The 13,714-nt window shown below is 47.6% G+C and overlaps 1 protein-coding gene across 2 annotated transcripts in view; it reads left to right on the forward strand.

Moving 5' to 3' along the window:
- HERC3 (HECT and RLD domain containing E3 ubiquitin protein ligase 3) overlaps positions 1 to 13,714 on the forward strand; it is a 1,960,519-nt gene that overhangs the window by 970,538 nt on the left and 976,267 nt on the right. The window lies entirely within an intron of this gene.

Below are 13,714 nucleotides of genomic sequence, written 5' to 3' on the forward strand. Positions count from 1 at the left end.
GTTGGGCCACCTTGTAGTAAAGATGGATGGCCGGGGACCCAAATCCCCCTTTGTCCCTTGGAAGGGTCAGGGTTGCCATTTTTTACCCTTGGTGTCTTATTCCTCCATATGAATCCATGGAGAAATCCTGTAACTTCCAAAAAGAACTTCTCCGGGAGCCGCCTCAGGATGGCTGCAAACAGGTATAGCAGTCTGGGGAGCACATTCATTTTTATTGAGGTCATCCTACCATACCATGTCAGTATCAGTTGGTCCCATCTCTTTAATCTGCCGTCAAGTGGGTCGGGAAGGGGTCATAGTTGGCCGCAACCATCTCCTCAAAGTCCCTAGTGACCTGAGTCCCCAGCTATTGTATGATCATTTGGTCCACTCTCATGCCTTGGTAACTCTTGCTTTAGTATCGGCATAATTCCTGATTTCCCTATGTTGATTTTAAGCCCCGAAAGCAGCTGTACTCCGCAATCTGGGCCATGAGTGCTGGGAGGGAGTCTTGGACGTTCGTGAGCTAAAGCAGTATGTTGTCTGCAAAGAGCGAGAGTTTGCACTCCACTCCCCCTCACCAACCGCCCCCCCCCTGCTATGCCCTTGATTTGTCAATTTGCCCGAATTGTAATTGCCAATGGTTCCATGACTAGGGCATACAGCAGTGGAGGTAGAGGGGTCATCCCAGCCTTGTACCTCTTGTGAGCTTGAAGGTCTCCGTGAGCCCCCCGTTGATCCGGACATTTGCCCTGGGCCTGTAATAAAGCTCTGCCACCCATCTCAGGAAATATGTTCCCAGCCCCATCCTCGTCAGGACCTTCATCATGAAGGGGCATTTGACCCTGTCGAAGGCCTTCTTTGAATCCAACGAGATTAGGCAAGTGTCTAGCCCCTTCATTTGTGCCCCATAGATCAGGTTCATTGTCTTTCAGATGTTATCTGATCCTTGTCTCCCCCTAATGAAGCACATTTGTTCTCCATGTTTTAGAAGCAGTAATCCCACCTCCAATCTCGTTCCCAAGATTTTCCCCAATATCTTTACATCTCCATTCCATTTAGGAGGTAGATAGGTCGATAAGAGGAGCATCTAGTTGGGGTCCTTCCCCTCCTTAGGGATTGCCACAATAGCTGCTGACAGTATCGTGGAGGGCAGGGTCTCGCCTCCCAGGCATATTTTAAACACCTTCACCAGGCACGGGGCTAACAATGACTAAAATAATGTATAAAACGTTATCAAAAAAACCATCCTCCGATGTTGCTGACCCCGTCTTCATCCCTGTGATGGCCTGCAGGACCTCCTCCATCGTTATTGGGTTCTCAAGGCTTTCCACCATTTCCTTGGGGAGCACCAGAATTTGTCTATCTGTGCCACCTCCCCATCCCATTCTGAGGTGTAAAGGGTACTACAATACTTTACAAACTCATTCCTGATGCTCATTCTTAATATCCCCTATGGTCCTCGTCTTCTTCTCCCTTCCTCAGTCTACAGGCAAGGATCTTATCTGCCCTGTCCTCCTTCTCATGGTATTTCTGTTTCAGAAACAGGAGTTTTTTTTCCGTGTCCTGAGTGAGGATGGCCTTCAATTGTGTCTTATAGTGTCGAAGATCCTTCACTTCTGTGGTAGATTTGTACTTTCCCTGGGTTCCCCAAGCTGTATCTGCTCTATTTTCTGACAGAGCCAGCTTTCCTTCTCTCCCCTTTTTTTTTCTTGGAGCGTATCCTTATCAGGATACCCTGAATAGTCGCCTTGAAGCCCTCCCAGACTGCCTGAATCCCCACCTCCCCAGTATCATTGAAATGGAAGTTCTCCTTAATTCCAGTGAGTAGTTTCTGTTGACCCTCCCTTTCCTTTAATAGGGATTCATTGCATCTCCAACTCGGCCCGGGGCCCAATGACCACCCCATTTGCACTGAAACTGTCACCATATTGTGGTCAGACCATGGGATAGGAGTGACCTGGAATTACAAAACCTGCGCCTTTAGGGTTGAGTCCACCAGGACCAGGTCTATACTAGAGGAGGAGTTTTATATACTGAAGAGTAAAAGGTATACAGCCTATCACCTTCTAGCGAGGACCGGAGGGAGTCACATAAGCCCAGCACATCATTAACTTGTTTAAAGCGTTCGGAGTCGCCCATATTTGCCCTGTGGATCGGTCGTTCACCCATCCTCTTACGGTCCCTTGTAGGGTCTAACACCAAGTTGGCCTTCTGCAAATCCAATTATTTTATCGCTGACCCTCTCCCAGACTCACATTTGGCTGGCGGGTACACTGAACCCATTGTAAGCCTAGTGCCATACAGCTGACCTTTTACAAACACATACCTCCCATTTGGGTCGGCTAGTACTGATTCTACCATGAAGGCCAGTCAGGATGAGATCAGAATTGCAACCCCCCCCCCCCCTCTTCTTTACATCTGAGGCCATAATCACTTCCCCCACCTCACAGGAGCGTAGTTTAGGTTTGCCACCCTTCTGCCAGTTTGTTTCCTGAAGGCACAACCAATCCAGTCGGGCCCTCTTGAACTCACGGAGTAGCAATGATGTTTGCTCTGTGAATTAAGGCCCCTGGCATTGAGGCAGCCAATGTTCATTTCACCCTGGCCGGACACCTTTTTCCGAGACGTGCCATTACTTCCCCCTCCTCCGAAAAGGTTCTGTGGTCGAGACCCTACTAACTGGGCCCCTGCTCTGTATCAACCTTTGAGAACACGCATCCCCAGAACGCTACCCACAACGGATCCCATGAACACCCCAACCCCCCCACCCCCTCCAACAGCATCCAACCCTGCCTAGATCCATCACCTCTGACTGGATTGAATCACCAGAAGTCCTCCCCAACCAAGGACCAGCTTAACTAAGCTCTATAACTCGCGCCCCCTTCTGCCCCCTCTTTCAACAGTCAACGCTAAACAAACAAACCTATCCCCCCACTCCCCCCACATCAGACATGCAAAACTCTTATCCAGGCCACCAGCCGAGTTCTACCGGTTCAAGTCGGACCGGCCGGGGCGGGGTGGGGTAGGGGGGAGGTTTGAGTTTCATGAATTCATGAATTTCCTTGAGCCTGGAACTTTGCACCTGTTTGGACCCTTAATGCACCATCGCCTGTCTTCGCGGCTCTTCTCCACCCCTTCCTTGGTCCATCCCCTCCCATCAGCTCCTCTGTGAGCCTTCGTATGTCATCTTGCGTTACCAGTTTATAGTTATAGCCCTCAACTTCGATGGATAGAGAAAAGAGGAAACTCGATCAGTATCTCACCCCCTTCTCGCTGAGCCATTTCGTTAAGGGTGAGCATAGGCGCTTCTTCGTTAGTGTGAGCGAGGACAGGTCCTGATAGATCGCTATCTCCACATTTCCCAGGGACACTGAGCCCTGCCCCTTTGCTTTTAACTGGATTTTTTGTCTATCTGGGTAGTTGTGGAAGCAGGCAAGCACTGATCGTGGTCCCCTGCCGGCTGCCCCCGCTCTGTGCACCCTTTCGATTTTTGGTTCATCCATGTTCTCGTCTCCGAACAGTACCTTCACCACCTCATGGATAGTCCTCCTAAGGTCTCTTTCCATTTCCCCCTCCTTCTACGGGATTACAAAAAATCTCAAGTTATTTCTCCTCAAGGTTTTTGGAATTGTCCATTTTCAGGGCCACCTCCCCCTCCCTTCTCTCCAACTCCGCCAACCTCATATCTGTTTGAGTCTCCATTGTCTCAAGGGAGGTCTGGTTGTTCTCGACTGCCTGGAGTCGCTCGTCCATTTTGTCGATTCTGACATTTGTCTACTTTTCCTCCAGTATCTGGCGTCACCCCCCAACTCCGACATGTTGGAATCGGCTATGCTGCGCTGCTCTCCGGCTTCCTACTGGAGTCCCCGGAGGACCACACGTTACTAAAAACGTACGCTTTCGCGCCCAAGAACCTTATTCACAATTACACTTTTGGGGACCTCGATGTCTCCTCCAAGTCTGCACCCCTTGCACAGCGGGGTGCCATGGACCTGGACCGCCTCGGATCTGTGGTGTCTGGGAGTACTCCCCCTGGGATCTCCTGGGAGGGTGTGTTTCCTTCTTCGGGCGTCTGGTCTTTCGTTCGGTTTCTCCCTTCTCCCCTGAGAACCGTTCCCGTGGACTATCTCCTCCTCCGAGCCCTCTCTCTGGCAGGCCCACGCCCGAATTCTCCTCCGGGGACCCGCTCTTAATCCTTTGCAGTTATTTCGCACCCTGGACCCAAGGGTTTTTAAATGGTGGGGGTGTGGTGGGGTGGGCACCTAGGCCCCTTTTACCTGCTTCTCGAACTTCGAGGGGCCCTCTCCCGGGCCCTGTCTGTCTGACTTCCACTGGCCTCCATGTGCGCCTCTTCGCGCTTGCGGCATTAACTAAGAGTTTGTGGGGGGACGCTGTGTTGCACCAGCGAAAATGGCTGCCTGAGAACTGAGCTCCGCACCTCATGAAATCCTTTGTAGAAAATCCTGTGGTCTGACGGGTCCTACGACTGCCGCAAACGCAAGGACTGAGCAGCGAGCCTTCCTCAGCATCAGATACTGTAAATTTGTGAGGCGAGCTGCAGAGGTTCGCCATGCCAGACTGTGGTGAAGTCGGTCCCGGAGTGCAGCACTGAGCAAGTGTGCGCGCCAAAAGCAGCGGGGCCAGCGCGGACTGAGCAGCGCGCTGTTTCACAGACAACAAACAGCGGGCACGGCAGGGGGCATTGGCGTCCGTCCCGGTGAATGTCTGAGACACGGAGTGCCCAACACAAACAACCGGCCCTGCACGGACCGGGTACAGTTCTGAAATTTTGATAACGGGCAGTGAATGTGCCGACGTCTGCCGGAGAAAAACAGCGATCCTCTTGACTGTCCTCGTGAATATGAGACGCTGCAGGAGCGGTGGCCCAGACCCCACATGATCCTGGTACAACTACAGCGCATAAGGTGAGAGAAGGCTTATGAGTCCAGCGCCCCCATTTCTTTCTTTTTGAATGAATGCACCGAATACGGAGTCATCATTGTTAAACTCCCTGCACCGTGCCACATGGACGGCTGACCCTGCAGCACTGCTAATACTGCTGAACAACATTAGTAGCATGCCGGCGACTCTCTCCCCCACAATGTATTTATATTGAGAGGCGTGAGGGGGCACCTTCCCAAATAGCACAGCCCCAACCCCAGGAGCACAGCTATACAACACCCAGCAGCTGATCTGCCATTCTTTCTGCCCTGCTGGCTGTGCTGCAACTTTACACTGTGCAGCTCCGCCTCAGTCATCACAAATAGTTGCTTGTACTGAAGGGGATGACTCGAGGAGGCGCAAAGAGGCATATAAAGGGCTCCATGCATGCCTATACAAATGCGCAAAGACCTGATGACGGCATGGTGGACTCCGAGGAAACTCAGATAAGCCCATGGATGCCTATATGACAGCATTGCAAGCCGTGTTTGCGACAGTGAATTGCAAACTTGACGACATGGGTAACAATATTGCCTCCATAAGGGCTGATTTGCAGAAAGAAAGCGCCAGGGTTACTGCAGCAGAAACTAGAGTGGGCGCGCTCGAGGACACTGTGTCAGCGCATGGTAAAGACCTGGAGGACATCAAAAAGTCCCTGAAAGCTGTATGCAGCAAATGTGACGATTTGGAATCCAGGTCCCGACGGAATAACATCTGGGTGGTGGGCATGGACGAGAAGTCCCTAAAATGCGCCCATGTAGGTGTTGCTCGAGGATGCACTTCGCGCAATGTTTCCAGAGGCACAATTCTCAACGCAATTTCTTGCAGATCCTTGGCCCCACAACCTAAACCTGGTGCCTCTCTGCGCACAATTATTGCCCGTCTACTGAATTACCGGGTTCGCGACCAGATACTTCAGCTATCACGGGAAAAGGGCACCCTCTCCTTCGATTCAGCCAGGATCCATATATACCCAGACTTCTCCAACAGGGTGCAAGCGGCCAGGCGTACCTACGACCATGTGAAGAAAGTTCTTAGAGACCGAAGGATCCCATACACCATTATGTTCCCAGCAGAGTTAAGGGTTCAGCATGCCTGCAGATCCCATTTGTTTGAAACTCCGGAGGAAGCCATATCTTATATCCAACTGAACATTCCGGCGCAAGCAAGTAATGGTTGACAGATGCTGCTGTTCATCTGATGCTCGCAATGCTCAAAGTTGTTTCATCCAGTTCGACATGATAATAAGTCACCCGTCAAGTCCAATAGAGCCATGTTGTGCGGCTCACTCCTGTAAGTGGTTTGATGCCGCTGGTTGGGGCTACACGACACCCCATACTGTTGCAGGTTTGGATGTTTGTAAGAGGGTATACACTGTCCAAATGGAGGGATGGTGAGGTTGGGGGGACAGTTGGGGAAGGGTTAAACAGAAAAATTGATGGTTGCACTGTGCTCATTCTCATATTTTACATCTCTCTTGAATTGGTATGTCAATTGGTAACACACCAGGGGGGTGGCTGGATGGGTCCGAACGACGTGGAACATCAGAGGGCTGAGCAATCCGTTTAAGGCCCGGAAAATACTTGCCTATACCAAAAGGCATAATATCCAGATGCTGATGCTACAGGAAACAAATGCCCTGCATAGAGTTGTGGACACATTTGCCTGGGATTGGGGACTGCTGCGGTTGGGTACTGATTACTCATCACAGTCAAGGGGAGGGGGGGGGGGTTCTGACCCTAATTCACCAAAACACTGGGTTCAAACTAACCAGATCCGAAGTCGACCATATGGGGCGGTATGTGATCATTTGGGGGTCCCTACTGAATCAAAATGGCATACTGGTTAACACATATGGGCCAAATGTGGACGACCCCGAGTTCTATCTGCACATCATAGACCTTATAAGCCATCAGATGATGCCAAGGTTGTATGGGGCAGCGATTTCAATACGATCCTTAATTTACAGCTGGACAGAACCACTAGGGCTCAGCTGACACTCACTAGGGCAGCGCATACGATAATACAGGGGATGGCGTTCCTGCCCTTTGTGGACGCCTGGCGTGAGCTACATCCTCGGGATTAGGAATTTACATTCCATTCAACTGTGCATGATTCAAGTTCCCGTATAGACTTCTGGCTCTGTTCCCCTGAATATATCCCCCACACAAAAGCCTGCACCATCCTCCCACACACACGATTTCCGGATCACTCACCAGTGTTATTGGAACTCACCTTGGCCAACAATCGGAGATCTCAGATCTGGAGGATGCCTCCGGCACTCCTGCACGACACGGCTATATTAGAACTCCAAAGGATCGATATCAATGAATTCTTTGCTCGTAATGAGGGCTCAGTGGGCTCCATGTCCATAGTGTAGGAATCATTTAAGGTTTGGTTGAGGGGTCATCTACTCTCAGCGACTCCCGGGGCTCTAAGGGCTATAAAATCAGAATTACAGCGATCCGAACTTAGGCTGAGATCCCTGGAAAGAACGCATCCTCGTCACCAGGTGAGGATACCCTGGCACCCCTACATGTGTATTTAGATGAGTTCAGGCAGCTGGCGGACACGGAAATACTGTACATCACTTACCCTATAGGCGCCAGGAGTTACGGGGCGGGCGACAAGGCTAAAACTCTTGCCAAACTGATCAAATCCAAACACAATTTCAAATGCATTACGGGCAACTAACACAAGAGAGCAAGGAGGCACAGAAACTCCGTCTCCTCCTCGAGATTGGGAGGGCGATAAAAGAACTAGCTGTAGGCAAGGTCCCTGGGCCTGACGGGCTTCCGATCGACCGGTGTAAATGTTTTACATCAGAATTGCCCCCAAGCTTCTAGTGATTTGGGATGAAGCCCTGACCACTGGCACACTCCCTCTTTCTCTTTGGGAAACTGTCATTTTGGTTCTACTCAAACCTGGTAAACCCCCACATGAGGCCACATCTTATGGCCCCCTATCCTTGATCAACGCGGACACTAAAGTGTTTGCCAAGGCTATCGCTAATGGACTACTACCATACACGAACCAACTGGTGCATCCCGACCAATCAGGATTTATCCCTACAAGGTCCACTTCTCTTAAGCTACGCAGACTAATCGCCATAATATCTCAACTCGACCCTAAAGCTAAAGTAGTAGCGGTATCCCTAGACGCTGAAAAAGGGTTTGATTCTGTGTCAGGAGTATATGTTTGCAGCATTAGGACACCTGGGGTTTGGACCCCAGTTCCTCGCCTTCATTCAACTCCTGTACAGAGACCCATGCGCCAGAGTCAGGACAAATCATACACTCTCAGCTAGCTTTTCCTTACATAGAGGTACAAAACGGGACTGTCCATTGTTTCCCCTCATCTTCGCCCTTACTATAGAAGGACTGGCAGCATTGATTTGCTCCAAGCACTCCAAATGTGGTGTTTTGCTGAGAGGTCCCTCGCAACTAATATCGTTATATGTTGACGATACTCTGCTATACGTCAGAGACCCATAGGTCAATCAGGCCACTATTATGCTAGACATTCATGAATTTTCCAGCTATTCTGGATACAGAATTAATGCTGCTAAGTCTGAAATTATTCCACAAACTCACGGGACACTGCAGACTGCAGCCATGAACATTTTCTGCTGGTCCCCCAATTCAGCCCGCTACTTAGGGGTCATAGTGGCTACCGATAGGCACACTCTGTTTTCATCAAATTATGAGCCATAACTCTCCCAGTTGGAAACTAAATTAAAAATTTGGAACAGCCTACCGATCTCTCTATATGGCCGCATAGCCCTACTGAAGATGGTGGTGGTGCCTAAATTACTCTTTCTTAGCCTGGGAACTCGTTTTTCACTAGACTGCGCTCAATGGCGTCTACGTTATTCTGGGGGGCCTGTTCGAATGAGCTGAGCTAAATTATTATTTTTTTAAATTTTTTTTTATTGTTTTTGGTTTAACAGACAAACCTTTACAAATTTAACATATAATTGGAAATAGAATGAGCCATGTAAAATTTACTAAGTAGATAAGTTTTAGCATAAATATTAAAAATTACATGATTATTTGCTAACATCCAATTAAACCAGACAGTTCCAAATTCAATTAGTACAGTCTCATCCCACTTTGCTAAACAGAATGCAAGCCTCTTTGGAATATGGGCAAAGTCACAAGGCTCAAAGTTATTTTCACATTAAGCCGGATCTTCCTCAAATAACCAATTTGGGGGAGGCCGCTAAGGGAGAAACCGAAGGAACCATTCAAAGAAAAATTACTTGCATGCAGTGCACCTAAGTTCCAGTAATGATGTTAGAATTTTTCAAAACCTGGACTATGGCTGCTGTTCAGAATCACAAATCTTCTAAAGAGGGCCAAACGCACAGTCCAGATTCCCTCGCATTCCATCAGGAGATGCTTAAGCGTTTGGTTTGACGGGACAGCACAAAGTTTACATAACTTTATGGCTTTGTCCCTTTGGATCCATTTTGCCAGTACTTTGGCAGTATGTAATAGATTTAATCTGATCCGCAAAAAGTTATCCCTCACTGACCTGTCTGGAAATTTCACCAGGTAGCGTGGGAGATTACCTAGTTTTTTCTCAGCTGAGAGAAAGGGATTGGGTTGCGATGCCTGCCTCACTTTTGCGATTGTTTCTATCCATAGGCTAAATTATGCGACAGGTGGTCTCACTGCCCCAGATTTTGGTCTCTATTATGATGCTGCAGAGGCACAATTCGCTAAATACTTGGTTCGACAATACTGAAAAATATGCCCATATAGAGGTGTAGGGTAATGCTGCTTGGCCCACAGACATGCAGTCAGTGATATTTGATAAGACATTCAGTAAGGTTGATGAGGTGGAACCAGTATGGTGAAGGCATGGTCCAGGTTATTCAAGAGAATGGGCATATTAGACCCGTATAGCGGTGCATCCCCACTCTGGATTTACCCTGATATTGCCCCTACATCCGATGCAACAATACAAAGTACATGGGACCCACAGAAACAGTTGACTATGGGGGATATGTTTCCCAATGGGACGTTTGTTACACTGGGGGAGGTACAGGATAACATAGGACATGGACCCATCACCACTTTGCAATACCATCGTATGAAAGCTTTAGACAGAGGTGGCTCTCCTTCCCCTCTGAGCCGGAGCCTCATCCAATTTTGGCGGGTATCATGGGCCAGGAGGGTGTGCAGGGTGGCATCTCCATGTTCTACAGGCTGACACAGACCCAATCCCCCTCAGAGAATGTAATGAAAGGGAAATGGAAGAGGAACTTGGGGGTGACCTTGGACGACACACAATGGGTCCGTTACTGTTTGACTCACATGTACGGTTTCCTTCAACACTAATTTGAGGCTGATGCAACTTAAAATCCTAAATCATCTTCACATTACCCCCCAAAAACAGGCGAAATTTAACCATAGTACACTGGCCTGCTGTCCTAAATGTGGGGCCCCTGAAGCCGACTTGTTTCATATGTATTGAAGGTGCCCACCTATACACCCGTTTTGGCTAGATGTGGCTGACAAATTGAGCAAAATACTGGTCATTGCCATTCCCCCAACTCCATTGAAATACCCACTAGAGGATATTGGAAAGATATCCATCAGGGCTTGAAGACTGTTCACAGTGGCAGAAGCAGTCGCTAAGCGCAATAAACTTAGAAACTGGAAAGCGAAAACAGCCCCAACAATACAGGCATGGATTAAAGATCTGTTGTATATCAACGATTGCGAAGAAGGCTTTATCCAGACTGTGGCGACCCCCAGTAGACCCAAAGATATATGGGCCCCGTTCCAGCGCTATGTGACAAATAGGCAGCACAAACCCCAGTCAACCGAGGAGACCACTGTGTTGGAGGAGCTGGAATAATGTAAAATATATGTAAAAATTCTGTATTTAAATCGGAAGATGAGATGTTGTTTATATCACAAATGTTAGTATGCTGTAACCGTCAAAGTTAAATAAAGTTTTTAAAAAAGATGTTTGTGTAGCTCTCTCCGACCCCACTTCCCCTTTAGGGTCTCAGGTGTCAGTTGGGGTGAAGCCTCTGCTAGGCGGGCACATGCCCCAGGTTGTGACCTAGGGGCCCTCACCTTGTCTATGTCCATTGCGGCCTGACTGGGGCCTCGCAGGGCGGGGGTTAAACCTCCCTAAGTTGTGTTTCAGAAGGAGAAGGTGACTTTGAGAGTGAGGCCATCTTTCCTTCCCAAGGTGGTTTCAGGTGTTCATCTCTTTTAGAAGGTCCATCTTCCTCTGTTTGTTCCTCTGCCTCAACCTTCCTGGTGCAGCTCCATCGGCTAGCCTAAGTGCGGGCCCTCAGCTACTACGTCTCTTGGACATGAGTCGTCGGGGAAGATGACTAGCTTTTTGTGGGTTATGCTGGTGCTCGTGCTGGCAGAGCTGTGACTATCAAGGTTGGTCATCCTCTGTATCTTGTTATGCCATGATCTGCTTGGAGGGTGTCAGGTCTCATACAACAGGATGCCTGGCTGCCACTTCTGCCCTACATTGGGTGGTAATTGTCTAGGATGTTTGTCAAGCAGCCATGTGGGCCTCGCTGTGAACGTCTGCCGAACAGTAGTGCTTGGATTCCCCGTCGAGCAGTCTTCTAGAATTCTCTGGATTAAGTGATGTTCTCTCACTCTCCATTCTCCAGATTTATATACTGCTATGGGAGTCAATCAAAGATGAGGAATCCATATGAGTATGGAATATTTTAGAAGAGCAAATTAATCGCTTCTCAGAAATGTTCTTTCTGATGAATATTCCTCCCACAGATTCTTTATCGCCCTCCCAATGTGGCCCTCTCGGCGGATAGCTGGTACATCTCATTTGTTTCTGTGTCCCTTAGCGATTGAGTGCTAGGGAAAACTGCAGAATGTAGGTCATGTGGTACAGCGGTTCCATACATACTGGCCTGTCACGCCTGTCCTGAGGTGTGCAATGGCTTCGAGTGGAACCGCATTTCGCCCCTTGATGGCAAATAAGTTTCCAAAGGCAGCTGCTGCTGGATTAAAGATTATCATAGATGGGGAATTTGAGGGAGGATCATCCATCATAAAGGATATTACCAAGAGGGAAGTAATTTGTTCTTCTTTATATCTCATACACTATTAAGAATGATTTCGGTGCTCGACTGCCCATGAGGGCGGGCCAAAGACTGATATGCAAATGGGTATTTCCCATATGTGAAAGGTACAGGGAGCAACAAGGGATGGCTGCGGACTCTCAAAGTGGGAAAAAACCACAGAACAGGTTATCATGCCATGTTCCTTCTAGAGAGGGACGACTACTACCTTTATAAAAACTAATTGCAAGGAGCTTGGGGTTGGTCACCCTAACTTACCTGGGAGAACCCAGACGTGGACCCCTGCTCACTGTGCTCAGAGAGGCACGGCTCCACCTCACTTATGAGGTCCAACAAGGAAGAAATATGTGTATGGGTTTGCTATAGGTACTCCTTGTCAGAATGGAATTGCCATAGCATTTTGGTGCTGGACTGCCCATGAGGGCGGGACAAAGACTGATATGCAAATGATAATTTTCTATTTGTGAAAGGTACATTGAGCAAAAAGCGATGGCTGCGGACTCTCAAAGTTGGAAAACACAGAACAGGTTATCATGCCATGTTCTTTCTAGAGACGGGCACCTGCTACCTTTATTAAAATAAAATTTTAAGAATGAGAGGATGATCTATAGGAGATAAAGGAAAATCTCTTTTTGAAAAGATTTGGGGGAAATGTATGTATTTGTACTAGTCTCCGTTTGTTGTGTGGATAACTCTCTAAGATCTAATGTTCTCGCGTAATTTGTATTGACTGGATCATTTTTGCTTGTTAATTTTACTTCTGAATAAAATTCTGAATTAAATGAAAATAAATAATAATTTAAAAAAAAACACTATTAAGAATGACAGTACATGATATATTTTTATGTCCATGAGTTAATGTTGACAAACTTGCGGATCATCTTATGCTTTCACTAGATATTTTGGATGTAACTTTTTTATTACATATAATATTTCTTGTAACACACCAGATTGTACTCCAAATACTTCAAGGAATAGGGCGGACTAATGGACAAGAGAGAGGGAACGAAGAGAAGGGGAGTAGAATTAGGCAATGAGGTAGAAATGAATGATGAACAAAAGTTCAAGGAATTCAATGCTGTGTGGACCCAACCTATTACAAAGTTGATGGCGTGAAATTTTACAAATATTACTATAAATGAAACCTTAAATGCATAGAGAGGTGAGGGCAGAATGCAGGATCGATTGGTCAAATCCGTTCAGATCAGATAGTGCGGTTTATCTTTTTCCTGAATTTCAGGTGGTTTCAATCTAGTCTCGGGTCCAATGGGAAAGTGTTCCAAAGTTCTAGTCCTGCAGGAGATAGTCCTTTTTTCCCCCTTTTTTATTCTGTACGTAGCAGGAGTCAACCTATTAGTGGTGCTCGAATATATTTGATGTATTTGATATATGTGGCATCTCTATGATATATGCATATGACAATTGTGTTTATATAATGCAAATGTAATTTACAAGACTTGTATGTAATATTTGAAGAAGAGGAGACCCTTCACAGTTGCGCTGGGTACTAAAAAATATAGATGAGTGTGTTCTCTCTATTAATAGAGTCGGAAACTTGGTTTGGAGCGACACAAATAAATACACTTGATACACTGCTAAACCAAGTTTCCGACTCACTAATAGAGAGAACGTACTCATATTTCTAAGTACCTAGCACGACTGTGAAGGGTCTCCTACTCTTCTTCTGTTTTGCCCAGTACAGGA

Source organism: Ambystoma mexicanum, chromosome 6q, assembly GCF_040938575.1.
Source record: "Ambystoma mexicanum isolate Mex_15411 chromosome 6q, UKY_AmexF1_1, whole genome shotgun sequence".
Classification (NCBI taxonomy): domain Eukaryota; kingdom Metazoa; phylum Chordata; class Amphibia; order Caudata; family Ambystomatidae; genus Ambystoma; species Ambystoma mexicanum.